Below are 12,690 nucleotides of genomic sequence, written 5' to 3'. Positions count from 1 at the left end.
CTTTTTGTAGATAATTCTGTGAGTACTAATTCCATCTGCTCCCTTAATACAAGTTTGTTGAGATCAACGTTCTTGTTTTGATAGTTTCAGTATTCTATGTCTTTCTAAGAATTTGTCATTTCATCCTGATTTTCTAAATTATTGCTATATAATTGAGCCTAGCATTTATTTATAGTCTTGTTTCAGTAAGGCTAGTGTAGTACTGTTGCAGGCGGTGGCTTAACCTGCTGTGCCGCAACACAGGCCTATCCATATTTTTGATATTTAAAACTAAGCAAATTTTATTTTGTTCAGTTTATTTTTCTACTCTCAATAACATTAATTGCCACTTTACATAATTTGCTAAATTTAATTTGCTTTTCTGTTCACAGGAATCTTAAGGTAGGAAGTTTAACTTCTGTTTTGTGATGTTTCATCTTAATGTAAGCAATTGCAACTAGAAACTTTCTTCTTAGCACTGCTTTTGCTGCTTCTGGAAATGCTGATATATTTTCATTGATGAAGGTGCCCTTGCTTGGCAAAGCATGTTATTTCTATAGTAAATAGAGTTAATGGAAGCAGTGTCTTAGCTGCATGAAGACAAGGTTCCAGGTTGCACCCTGCCAGCCTGATGGTTGTGGGAATTGAGTCTTATCACTTCTGACTCCCAGTGGAAGCACATGGTTTACTGCCACTCACTTGCTGAAAAAGCTCTTTGATGACACTTGCATTCGTTTATTTAATCCGCCATACTAGTCCATGTGATCTTAGGGAATGCACTTGCCTGAGGATCTGTCATGCTTTATTCTACAGGATAGGTGTTTTTTTTTTTTTTTTATTTAAAAAACATTAATTTTTATTTACTTGAGAGACAGAGAAAGACAGAGATCTTCTATCCATGGGTTCACTACCCAAATGTCTATAATATCCAGGCTGAAGTCAGGTGCCTGAAACTAATTGTTTGCAGGGACTCCACTGCCTCTCAGGGTTTACATTAAGAAGAAGCTGGAGGCCGGCGCCGCGGCTCAATAAGCTAATCCTCCACCTAGCGGTGCCGGCACACCGAGTTCTAGTCCTGGTCGGGGCGCCGGATTCTTTCCTGGTTGCCCCTCTTCCAGGCCAGCTCTCTGCTGTGGCCGGGGAGTACAGTGGAGGGTGGCTCAGGTGCTTGGGCCCTGCACCCCATGGGAGACCAGGAGAAGCACCTGGCTCCTGCCATTGGATCAGCGCGGTGCGCTGGCTGCAGGGCGCCAGCCAACGGCAAAGGAAGACCTTTCTCTCTGTCTCTCTCTCTCACTATCCACTCTGCCTGTCAAAAAAAAAAAAAAAAAAAAAAAAGAAAAGAAGAAAAGAAGAAGAAGCTGGAATCAGAAGCAGGGCCAGGATTCAATCCAAGGCACTCTGACATGGGATATATATAGTTACCCAAAATTGAGTTTTTACTTCTGAACCAAACACACATCCAGAATAGTTTTTAACAACTTTACCTAGGTTTAATGTACATGATGTAAAATTCATCCTTTGCGAGCTGGGTGAATTTTAGTAAACTTTTGCCACCTCAAGCTATCGTCTCAATTCACATTTTTAAATTTTTGCTTATTTATTTGAATTGGGGGCAGGTAGAGATTGACTGAGAGAATCTCTGATGCACAGATTCTCTCCTGAGATCAAAGGCTGAGCTGTGTTGGGTCAAGAGTCAGGAGATTGAAACTTGGTCTAGCTCTCCCAAGTGAGTAGCAGGGATGCAACTACTTGAGCCACCACCTTTTCCTTTCCAGTATCTGCACAGACAGGAAGGTAGAATTGGGATCCAGAGCTGGAGCAATGAATTGAACCTAGGCGCTCAAATATGTTACATGGGTATGTTAATCTGTGGGCCAAATGCTCTCCCCCCAGTTCAGTTAAAACACATTACTTCAGAAAGTTCTATCCTCCCTACTTGCAATTTACTTCTGCTCCCACTCCCACTCCAGTTCCAGGCAACCACTCCTGTGTTTCAAGCTCTATAATTTTACTTTCCTTGATATGTCATATAAATGGAAACAGGCAATACATATTTGTATCAGGTTGCTTTGCACTTAGTATGGTTTCTAAAAAGTGTTGTATTTAAGTAATACTAAAGTATGTAGCCAATGAAATGAACTGACATGTCTGAATAATTATCTCAACACTAACTTTTTTCACAAATACTGTAAGTTTTCATAGGATCTATAACTCATTAAATTTCAGATATCTTCATACTGTATTCATAAAAAGATTCTGAGAATAGATAACCCGTAAGTTAATAATTTTAATGAATTCAAGTGCTTAAAAAATCAGAAAATATTATAGCAGGCCCTCAGTTCTCCTTTTAGGTACTTTGTCCACACAGAAATTTGACTAAAATAGCCTGTCAGTGTTTCCCCGTGAACAATGAATCAATTTTGAAAATGAATTAAGAGACTTGTGTTATGGTTGTAACCCAGGGGCACTTTACTTTAAAAACTTATCTGGTGAGTGCTGACCAACTGCAGCTTTTCATTGGTCCTGGTACCGTCAGCCAGAACTCATCCTGAGCAACAGGAGAGAGATTCACCTCCATCATCACAGTGAATTGTGCCTGAGACAAGTTTGCTAAATTTTATTGCCTCAACAGTTTGCTCTTTGCTGGAGATCAATTCATCCTTCTGTCGCATGCTAATTAAAGTGCCTTATTTAGTCTCTGTTTCCAATAAACTTAATCAAGATTTCTATTTCCTATTTCATTCCTCTAGTTCAGAGTTCCTGCCAACAATTAGGGGACAGCATGTGAGATTTGTATGTAACTTAGAGCATGGGACCTGGGGACTGGTAAAAATGGTGTTGATAGATGGGTGGGGCGGTCTCATTTGTTGGAGTTTTGTTTTTAATGTTTTATACAGGGAGGGGAATGGGGATAAGCTGTGTTTTTCAGTTATGAAACAAAAATTGTTTATGAATTTTCAAGTCACTGTTTCATGGTCTATCAACAACCCAGCAAAAGATTTATTCCCTGTGAATGTGCTGTAGAAGCATTATTGCTACAATTTGCAGCATTTTCCCACTTCAAGACATTGCATTTATTTCAGTTTTAGCCCATACCTTACATGATTCCACCAAGAAAGAAATGGGCGGGGTAGTAAATATAGGAGGAGGTTCCAGGCCTCTGATCATACAGTTGCATCCCAGCAGTGGAAAGGTTGACTACCATTTTGATCAGTACACATTGTATGCATGTATTGAAATGCTACAGTGCAGCCCATAAAAATGTGGAATTTAAATAATTTAAAAATATATGTAACGACTGGCTTGGGGTAGATGAGATCTGCTGTGGTCTTCTGATAGTCCCACCTTTCCTAGTTTGCCCTGTGTGGTAAAGCGCATCCCCTGAACGCCTAAACAAACGGGAGCTGATAACTCCTTTACAGAGTGTCAAGATAGACCTTAGCATAGGGGAAGTCAAAACAAGGAAATTCTAAATACAAATAGAAAAGAATGTATAGTAGATATAGTATGAGATCTAACCTCTTAACAGATTGTTGTGTGTGATACAATACTGGAGTAAAAAAAAAAAAAAAGTCTGCCGATAATCAAAACTGAATTAAATATTGGTTGCATTTGCTTGTTTAAAAAAAAAAGCTAGCAATGCTGTTTGTATTTCTCCTTCATTGCTTAGTGCTGTTTTATTAAAATATATTTGCGGGCTGGCACCAAGGCTCACTAGGCTAATCCTCCGCCTTGCGGCGCCGGCACACCGGGTTCTAGTCCCGGTCGGGGCGCCGGATTCTGTCCCGGTTGTCCCTCTTCCAGGCCAGCTCTCTGCTGTGGCCAGGGAATGCAGTGGAGGATGGCCCAAGTGCTTGGGCCCTGCACCCCATGGGAGACCAGGAGAAGCACCTGGCTCCTGCCTTCGGATCAGCGTGGTGCCGCCGGCCGCAACGTGCCGGCCACGGCGGCCATTGGAGGGTGAACCAACGGCAAAAGGAAGACCTTTCTCTCTGTCTCTCTCTGTCACTGTCCACTCTGCCTGTCAAAAAAAAAAAAAAATATATATATATATATATATATATATATATATTTGCGAGTTAGTTGGTCTATGTTCCCCATCCTCTTGAAAGTAATAAAATACCAAGACAGGAAGCAATGGGACAGAAAGATGGGTTGCATCATTAGAGAAATGTATTTATAGATATTACAACAGAACATTCTTCTGCCTCATGAAAATGATGAGATATACAGTTTCCAGTACCTGTTTCTTAACCATAATTTTTGGGCATAATTATAGATATTTGGCAAACTATGGAAAGAATATTGCAGCCACAAGTGGAAAATTTATCAAAACGACCAGATACTGGGACAAGTGTTTGAGAGACATTAAATCCAGACCTCAGATAAACCAAAAAGCACTGAATGTGCTTTTTAAAAGCATATTTGTTGTCATTTTAATTTAGTAATAAAATTATTTTCTAAATTTTTTGGTGTATTTTCATTTTATTTGGAAGGCAGGAAGGCAGAGTGACAGAGATCTTCCATTAGCTGGTTCACTCAAAACTCACAACAGCCAGGCCTCATCAGGCTGAAGCCAGGACCCCAGAACTCAATCCAGATCTTCTACATCCATGGCAGAGACTCAAGAACATGAGCCATCATCTGCTTCTTCCTAGGTGTGCACAGGCAGGAAGGTGTATCAGAGGGACAGCAAGAGAGAGAATTGAGAGAGAACCGGCCACTACAATATTAAATGTGGACATCCCAAGAAGCAAGTTAACCACCATGCCCAAGAGAAATATTTTTGAAGTACAATTCTTAAGTCAGCTAACTTTACAGGGTAGAGATAGATGACACATAAAAATTTGTGATTGAATGGCTGGTGTTGTTACACAGCAGGTTAAGCTGCCACTTGTGACACCAGCATCCCTTATGAGCATTCAGTTCAAGTCCCAGTTGCTCAACTTCTGATCTGGCTCCCGGCTTACATGTCTGGGAAAGCAGTGGAAGATGGCCCAAGAACTTGGGTCCCATTCACCTATATGGGAGACTTGGATGGAGTTCCAAGCTCCTGGCCTTTGGCTGGCCAAGCCCTGGCTGTTGCAAACATTTGAGGAGTAAACCAGCAGATGGAAAACTTCCCTCTCTCTCTGTCTCTCCCTCTCTCTCTCTACCTCTGCCTTTCAAATAAATAAATAAAATCTTTTAAAAGTTTTTTTATTATTTTTAATGAACCAAAGGAAAAATACTCAAACTGCACAAAAAATTCATTTGTTATCATTTCCATCTTTTTTGATTTCTGAGATAACATATTTCATTTTACATTGTAGTTGAAGGCTGGATGCTCCACTAAATAATGAGCTCAACAAACAAAAAGCAAAAAGACCATAGTTCAACAGGAATGCAGGCAAGGACCATGAACAGCAATGAAATGAAAAGATGTCAACTTCACCAATATGCTGTAAACTTCAAGATAGTCATAGATCACTTCTTTTTATATAAATTCACTAGAAGTAGCATTTCTCTAAAACTGATACTGCTGGTATAGAATACATTGAAGCCTAAAGGAACAAACATTGGCCAGATAACAGAGATTACATTCACTGGGAATATATAATTAAATGTGTCTCAATTAATGGAAACACATGATAGTTTAAGATTCCACATGCTGACTAAAGAATATTCATGAGCTTTGGTGAGAACCAGAAATGAGAGTATTTGGAAGAAAGTTTATATAATTTTATTCTTAGTATTTCTGTGGTAGATTTAGTTTGTAAATAACTTTCCCTTATATTGTGTGACACTTTTTCACAGCAACATTTATGGTGGCTCTTATTGTAAAATTTTATTCATGTAAGCAATTTTTTAAAAGATTCATTTATTTATTTGAAAGTCAGAATTACAGTGGGAGAGAGAAGAGACAGAGACAGGTCTTCTATCCACCTGTTCACTTCCCAAATGGCCACAACTGCTTGGCCTAAGCCAGGCCGAAGCCAGGAGTCAATAGCTTATTCTGGGTCTCCCACGTGGGTGGAAGGGCCCATGAACTTGGCCATCTTTCTCTGCTTTCCCAGATAATCAGCAGGGAGCTGGATCAGAAGTGGAGCAGCTCCATATGGGATGCTGGCACCACAGACAGCAGCTCAACCTGCTATGCCACAGTGCCAGCCCCTATGCAACCAATTTTGAATGGGATAAGTTTGACAGAGCATTAATAGCAAACAGTATTTATCCCCCTACTATCCAACTCTTTAATATCTTGCTTTCGAGCCCCTTGAAGACACCTTGCCAGATGCCATACCTTTTCTAGTCACTTTCACGTATTAAATACCAGGTTCAGGTATTAAAACCTTCAGATCAGCTTAAATAAGAACTTAAATATTTCCAAATGTTTTTCTTCCCTTCTACTTTATCGGAGGACAAGGTTGCCATTATCTATTGTTTGCACTCTTCTTGTTTAACGTACTCATCTACTTTTTTAAAACAGACATTATATTTGAAAGACAGTTACAGAGATAGAAAAAGTGTGTGTGCTTTCATCCACTGGTTCACTCCCTAAGTGGCCACAACAACCAAGGCTTGGCCAGTCCAAAGCCACAAGTACTTGAGCCATTGTCTGTTGCATTCCCAGGTGTGTGAACAGGGAGATGGAATGGAAGCAGAGGAGGTGGAACTCAAACTGGCACCATATACCACCATATATGGGATGCAGGAGTTACAAGCTGAGTCTTATCTCACTGAAATACAATTCTGACCCTTCATCCACTTTGGGGTTGTGGCCAGGAGGGGAGGAAGGCAAGGGATGAGACATCTGTGTATGTATGTGCTCTTCATGGCGCTCTCTGGTAGCGCATTCCTTCTGTGTGGCAGGTGTCCACATATAATTTTCTTTTAGAAAGTCCCCAATGCCCCAGCTTGACATCACATCATTCATTCACAGAATGTTGCATCCTGGGCTGCCTTCTCTCTTATTTTCCTGAGCTACTGGTCTAGTCGTATAGGCCATGGGTCCCCTTCCTGTTTTAATTTCATTTTCTTAGCAAATGCCCGCAATTACTGTCTATCATGCCTACTGGGTCCTCTCTAGCACCACTCACAATAGATCTAATTAAAGTGTTGTCTGTCTCCCAGTAGGTCTCAGGGTGTGACACTTGGGCCAACACCTCTTAGATTATCAGGAAGTTCGACCTTCATTCTCTTACCTCAAGCTTCTGTTTTTCTATGGAGACTATAGAATGTATGTTCACTTCAAAGGGCCTGTTCTTTTTCTTGTATGTGCTCCTGATCCATGGTCAGTCAAGATGCTTGTAACCCTGACTGAGACCATTTTTACAAACTAAGGTGTGAGACAACCTGGAGAAAAACAAAAGAACTTCGCAAAGAACACATAGGTACAAGTATTGTTTTTTTTTTTTTCTTTTAAGATTTATTTCATTTATTTCAAAGGCAGAGCTACAGAGAGGCAGAGGCAGAGAAAGAGAGATTTTCTGTCCACTGGTTCACTCCCCAGATGCCTGCAATGGCCAGAGCTGCGCTGATCCAAAGCCAGGAGCCAGGAACTTCCAGGTCTCCCATACAGCTGCAGGGGCCCAGGGATTTGGGCCTTCTTCACTACTTCCCCAGGCCTTAGCAAAGGGCTGGATCGGAAGTGGAGCAGCCAGGACTTGAACTAAAACCCATATTGGATGCCGGCACTGCAGGTGCCAGCTTCACCAGCTGTGCCACAGCACAGTCCCCCAAGTATAGTTTTAATGGAATTGACATATGCATCTTCTAGTTCTGTAAGTACTCTTTCTTCTACAGGTTTTCTCTCTAGAAGATCTGTAAGCAAATTGTGTTTCTCAGCCTCCCTTTCACATTTGCCCTTCACAAACTTTACCAAAGAAAAGTTTATCTTTTACCCAATTTCAGCCTTACTGTAGAGGTTCTTACACAGAGTAGAAAATCCTTCAGGACATCGTTTAAACAAGCAATATTACTGTTAGTTTAGAGAAAGTGATTGATTGATGATGTAATAAATCCTTTTGCAAATTAGGTGGCTTTTGCTACTTTGCTTTCCACAAAGTTGATGAAGAATGTATTCAAGTATGCACTTGCTAAATAATTGAAAAATATATTTTCTTATTAATCTTTGTATGGTTTGGGGACATTTAAACAGGAAGGAAACAGATTGCTGGACATTGCTCTAATAATGTGACCATCTATTTATTTTCTTAGAGTTTACAACAGAAAAACAAAATCTTGGATTAAAATGTTGCTGAACTCTATCTCAATCTTGAATTAAGTATTAATCACCTGTGGATACATGATTAATTGCAAAAATACTATGTTTCTCTGAGATACATATTTAATAAACTTATTTATTCAAATTTGTGATATTTGCATAACTTGAGTACTGCTGGTAATTCTGAGCACTAAAATAAAAACTGAGACCTATTCAGTTAACAAAGTTAACTTGAGCAAGAAAAGGTTCTAGAACTAGACAGCATTCCTGACCAGTGGTGTTTCTGAATGTTCCATCTTACCATGTGATGAGCTACTTTTACAACCAGAAAGGCAGGAAATGAACCTCAGATTATCTGGTTAGTGCAGTCTGGTGTTTATTTTGGCATAATTTGGTAGCCTTCAGCCTCTGATTGGCTGGAAGTTTACCTGTTATGATTGGCTAAGACTCAGTTCCTTGATTAAGAGGGTTTACTCTTAGGTCAGGTTACAGTTGGTTTATATATCAAGCCTTTTGGGACCAAGTCATCACTGAAGAACAGATGATGCTTTAGGGCAACTTATTACAGTGTAACAAAATAAAAGCTCAATTGAGGAAATTTCAGGACTAGGTCCTTAGGGTCATCCGAAAGAAAAATAAAGGGCCAGCACTGTTCCGTATTGGAACTGGTTCATGTCCCAGCTGCTCTACTTTCGATCCAGCTCCTTGATCATGCACTTCGGAAAGCAGCAGAAGATGGCCCAAGTCCTAGCATGTGGGAGGCACAGAAAAAGCTCTTGGCTCCTGCTTCAGATTGACCTAGTTCCAGCCATTGCAGCCATTTGGGAGTGAACCAGAGGATGAAAGATTTCTCTCTCTCTTTCTCTCTCTCTCTGCAACTCTGCCTTTCTTATAAATAAATAAATCCTTTTTTTTAAAAAAAAAGTACCATCACAGAAACTTTCAATATCTAATAATTTTTAAATGAAATAAAAATGTTCATATTATGATTATATATAAACTTCATATAGATAATTATGATAGGATCATCAATAAAAAATTCAACCATTAAAATAGAGTAGAGTAGGATAAAATTCTGCATTTCTTTTTTTAAAGTGTATTTATTTGAAAGGCAGAGCTACAGAGAGGAAAAGGGAGACACAGAGGCAGAGAGAGAGAAGCCTTCCATCTGCTGGTTCAGTCCCCAAAGGCCGCACAGCCAATGCTGGGCCAGACCGAAGCCAGGAACCAGGTGCTTCTTCTGAGTCTTTCACATGGGAACAGGAGCCCAAGGATTTGGGCCATCTCCCACTGTTTTTCCCTGGTGCATTAGTAGGGAGCTAGATCAGAAGCGGAGTGTCTGGGACTTGAACCATCACCCATATGGGATGCTGGCACTAGGTAGTTGCTTAACTTGCTATGCCACAGCAGTGGCCCCCAAAATTCTACATTTGTTAGGCAGAAGTCAAAGCAAAGTAAGAGTTCAGAGCATAAAGTATATTGCAAATTTCTATTAAAGAGTTTTTTTTTAATGACTAGTATTTATATCATATTGCTAAAATAGCTAGATGCTGTTCATCCTGTTGAAGAATTGCATCACAGGTTTATGTTTAATATCAGAGTTTTGAAAGAATCAGAAATTATATCCTTTGAAGCACTTTAAATTAATATTTAAAATTTCTAGTTTCCCAATTAAAACCTTGTGGAGAGGGTATATAATTTTTTCCATATTATTGTAGAAAATGCTTAAGAACAAGTCTGAAGACAGCTACCTTCAAACTGTTGAGTACCAGGGAAAGGACTAAGTCTTGAGATCAGAAGACTCTATAGTTGTTAATGCTTCACATCTGACTACGTCACTTATTAAGTCGGAGGAAATGCGTTTATTCTTCGGCTGCTGGTACCCTTACATCTGGAGCTCAGTCCAGCAGTCCAGGTGATGTGCCTGGAACCCATATCCACCGATGCTGGTGCAGATCCTTATCCAGAACTCAGCAGTTCCTAAGCAGACAACCAAGCACCAATCTTCTCTTGAGACACAAGCACAATAACTACTTAGAGCAGGGGTGTTGGATATTTATAGCTTCATTTGAGGACCATACAAAATCATTAACTTAAAAATTAGCCTGCTCTAGATTTATTGAATTTTGAATCCTGCTTGTAGTTGACTTGGCAGGAACAGACCAAATGATTTTGGGGGCTTTATGCGGTCCATAGGCTGGATGTCCCCCACCCCTGACTTAAGAGTATTGCTGTGAGGAAACAGTAGGGTAGCAAAGGTGAAAGATTGCTAGTATCTTCAGAACAGTCAAGGAATGAAGAAAACTGGTAATCGCCATTAGTAGGAAAGACATTTTAAGAACCCTCTGCGTAGCATTTGGTATGAGTTGGTAAATGAGTTCAGGCTTCGAAAAATGGCCAGAACTCATGCTATTTATATACATTGGATGAAAGCTAAGGAAGTTGGATTTTTTAAATTTTGGATTACTTATTTGACAAAGATTATATACATTCAAGGCATATGTTATTTTGTGCACATGTGCATTCCGTAATGATACTAATAATTCATCCATCACCATATGTACATTAGATTCCCAAGAGCATTTTCATCCCATGACTGAAAGTCTGCACCCAAAGCTGAAAGCTCTCCCCATTTTCTCATCCCCCAGCTCTGGAGCACTGTTCCCCTCTTTGTTTCTGTGAGTTCAGCTTTTTTTACATTCCACATTTAAGTGCGATCACACAGCAGTAGAATTTTTCAAGAACTCAAGATGTGAAAATGTTAAGTTTTGGGGTGATTTTTGTGGGTATTTACCAGGGCAGCATGATTTTTAGGGAAAGACTAAGACATACAAGAATTTAAATCCTAGTTTTGCCACAGATTAGTTTTGTTATTATGACTAGTTACTGAAACCCCTTTTGGTCTGCTAGCTCATTGGTAAAATGGATATAGCACTACTCATTTCAAGGATTCTTTTGTAAATTAATTTAGATAGTGTGTGTAGGAACACTCACTCTTATTTTATGATTCCTCACGTAGTCACTATTCTCACTTTGGGCCTTTGCTTTGTGTGTTACTTTTGAATTTCCATACTCATGTGTTCATTTTTCTTCATCTTTAAACCATTTCCCTTAGCATCCTATTTCTAAGTCCGGAGAACTTCCACTCTTAATGAAGGATTGAGTGCACTTGACAACATCAGACAGCATTGTTTTACGAAATGAAATATGCTTCCATCTCCTAAAATCTTGCCTGAGAATCTTGGCATGGGTGTTTGTGTTATCGTACAAAGATTTGAGAGTTGGTTTCAATCAAAAGGAGGTAGTTTTCAACATGAATAATGTCTTGGTGTCAGTTATGAAGGGAACACATTCTTTGGCTGTCATATATTCACTGTCAACATTGGTTTTGTTTCTCAGTTGATGTCATTGAAGATTAATATCTGCTCTGGAAGAATACAGCTGTCAAAGGCTCCGTAGCCCTGTGTAGCAGAGCATCCTGCAGTCGCTGAGGGTAATGTGGCAGCCGTGTCTTCCACGTTGGCACCATGCTAATACATTATGTGAAGGGCACTCAACTGTTACTCTCCAGCTGGGAAGCTGAGATGCAGCTGGGGACTGCCACTGGGGACTTGTGGATCAACAGAAGAAAGGATAATCCTAAATCAAATCCAGCCTCTTATTATTGGGATTCTTTCAGATAAAGGAGAATCTGAGAATCTTAGAACCGCCACAGGCAGAACAGGGAAACAGAACAGGGAAAATTGTTTCTGTAAATCAAAATACTCAAATGGCTTTGGTAGCTTGGGGATCCAAGCAGAGTGTGAACCAAAAATGCCCTGCATCCTAGTACTTCTGTGTGTGCACACATGATGATCCCCCTTGTCTGCCCAGGAGCTCTGGTTAATGTTTCAAGACCAGCAGAACTTGGTGAAGGTTTTATACCCAGGCTGTTCTCAGAATGCTTTATTCTTTTATAGCACTTACTTTCTTAAATATAGTTCATTATCACTACTGTGTTGTAATTTGTTCAGTTCTTTAAATTAGTATAGTGACCTAAATGTAGCCTCACAGAAAGTTGTTTATTTATTTAATATCCATTTTTGTGTATGTTTATGTATAAACAAATATAGGGAGTTTTTGTCAGGTAATTTTTTTTGAAATAAAGTTGCAGTGGTTATAATAAGATAAAGATTGACATTTGTCTGTAAGTGAAATTTATTTTAAATGAACACTGTATGTCTCCAATCTTTACACTGAAGCAGAGTAATTCTTATATCAAAAAAGATAAACTTTCACTGTTTTCTTCACTTGGATAATGATTTGGGTGTATGCATTATATAATTGCTTTATAGGAATATATATATGCTTCAAGTTATTTTGTTTTTTTTTTCTTTTAAAAATTATAAATTTATTTATTTGAAAGGTAGCGCAACAGAGACAGAGGGAGAGGCAGACAGAGAGAGCAAGAGATGTCCCATGTACTGGTTCACTCCCCACATGGCTGAAGCCAAGATCCAGGA

General features: G+C 39.5%; 1 protein-coding gene across 11 annotated transcripts in view; it reads left to right on the top strand.

Annotated features, from left to right (window-relative positions):
- The window catches only part of CADPS2 (calcium dependent secretion activator 2), a 665,654-nt gene that overhangs the window by 278,695 nt on the left and 374,269 nt on the right, over window positions 1–12,690 (top strand). The gene's annotated exons all lie outside the window — the stretch shown is intronic.

The sequence above is a fragment of the Oryctolagus cuniculus genome, chromosome 3, assembly GCF_964237555.1.
Source record: "Oryctolagus cuniculus chromosome 3, mOryCun1.1, whole genome shotgun sequence".
Classification (NCBI taxonomy): domain Eukaryota; kingdom Metazoa; phylum Chordata; class Mammalia; order Lagomorpha; family Leporidae; genus Oryctolagus; species Oryctolagus cuniculus.
This window is presented reverse-complemented; position numbering and strand designations above follow the sequence as displayed.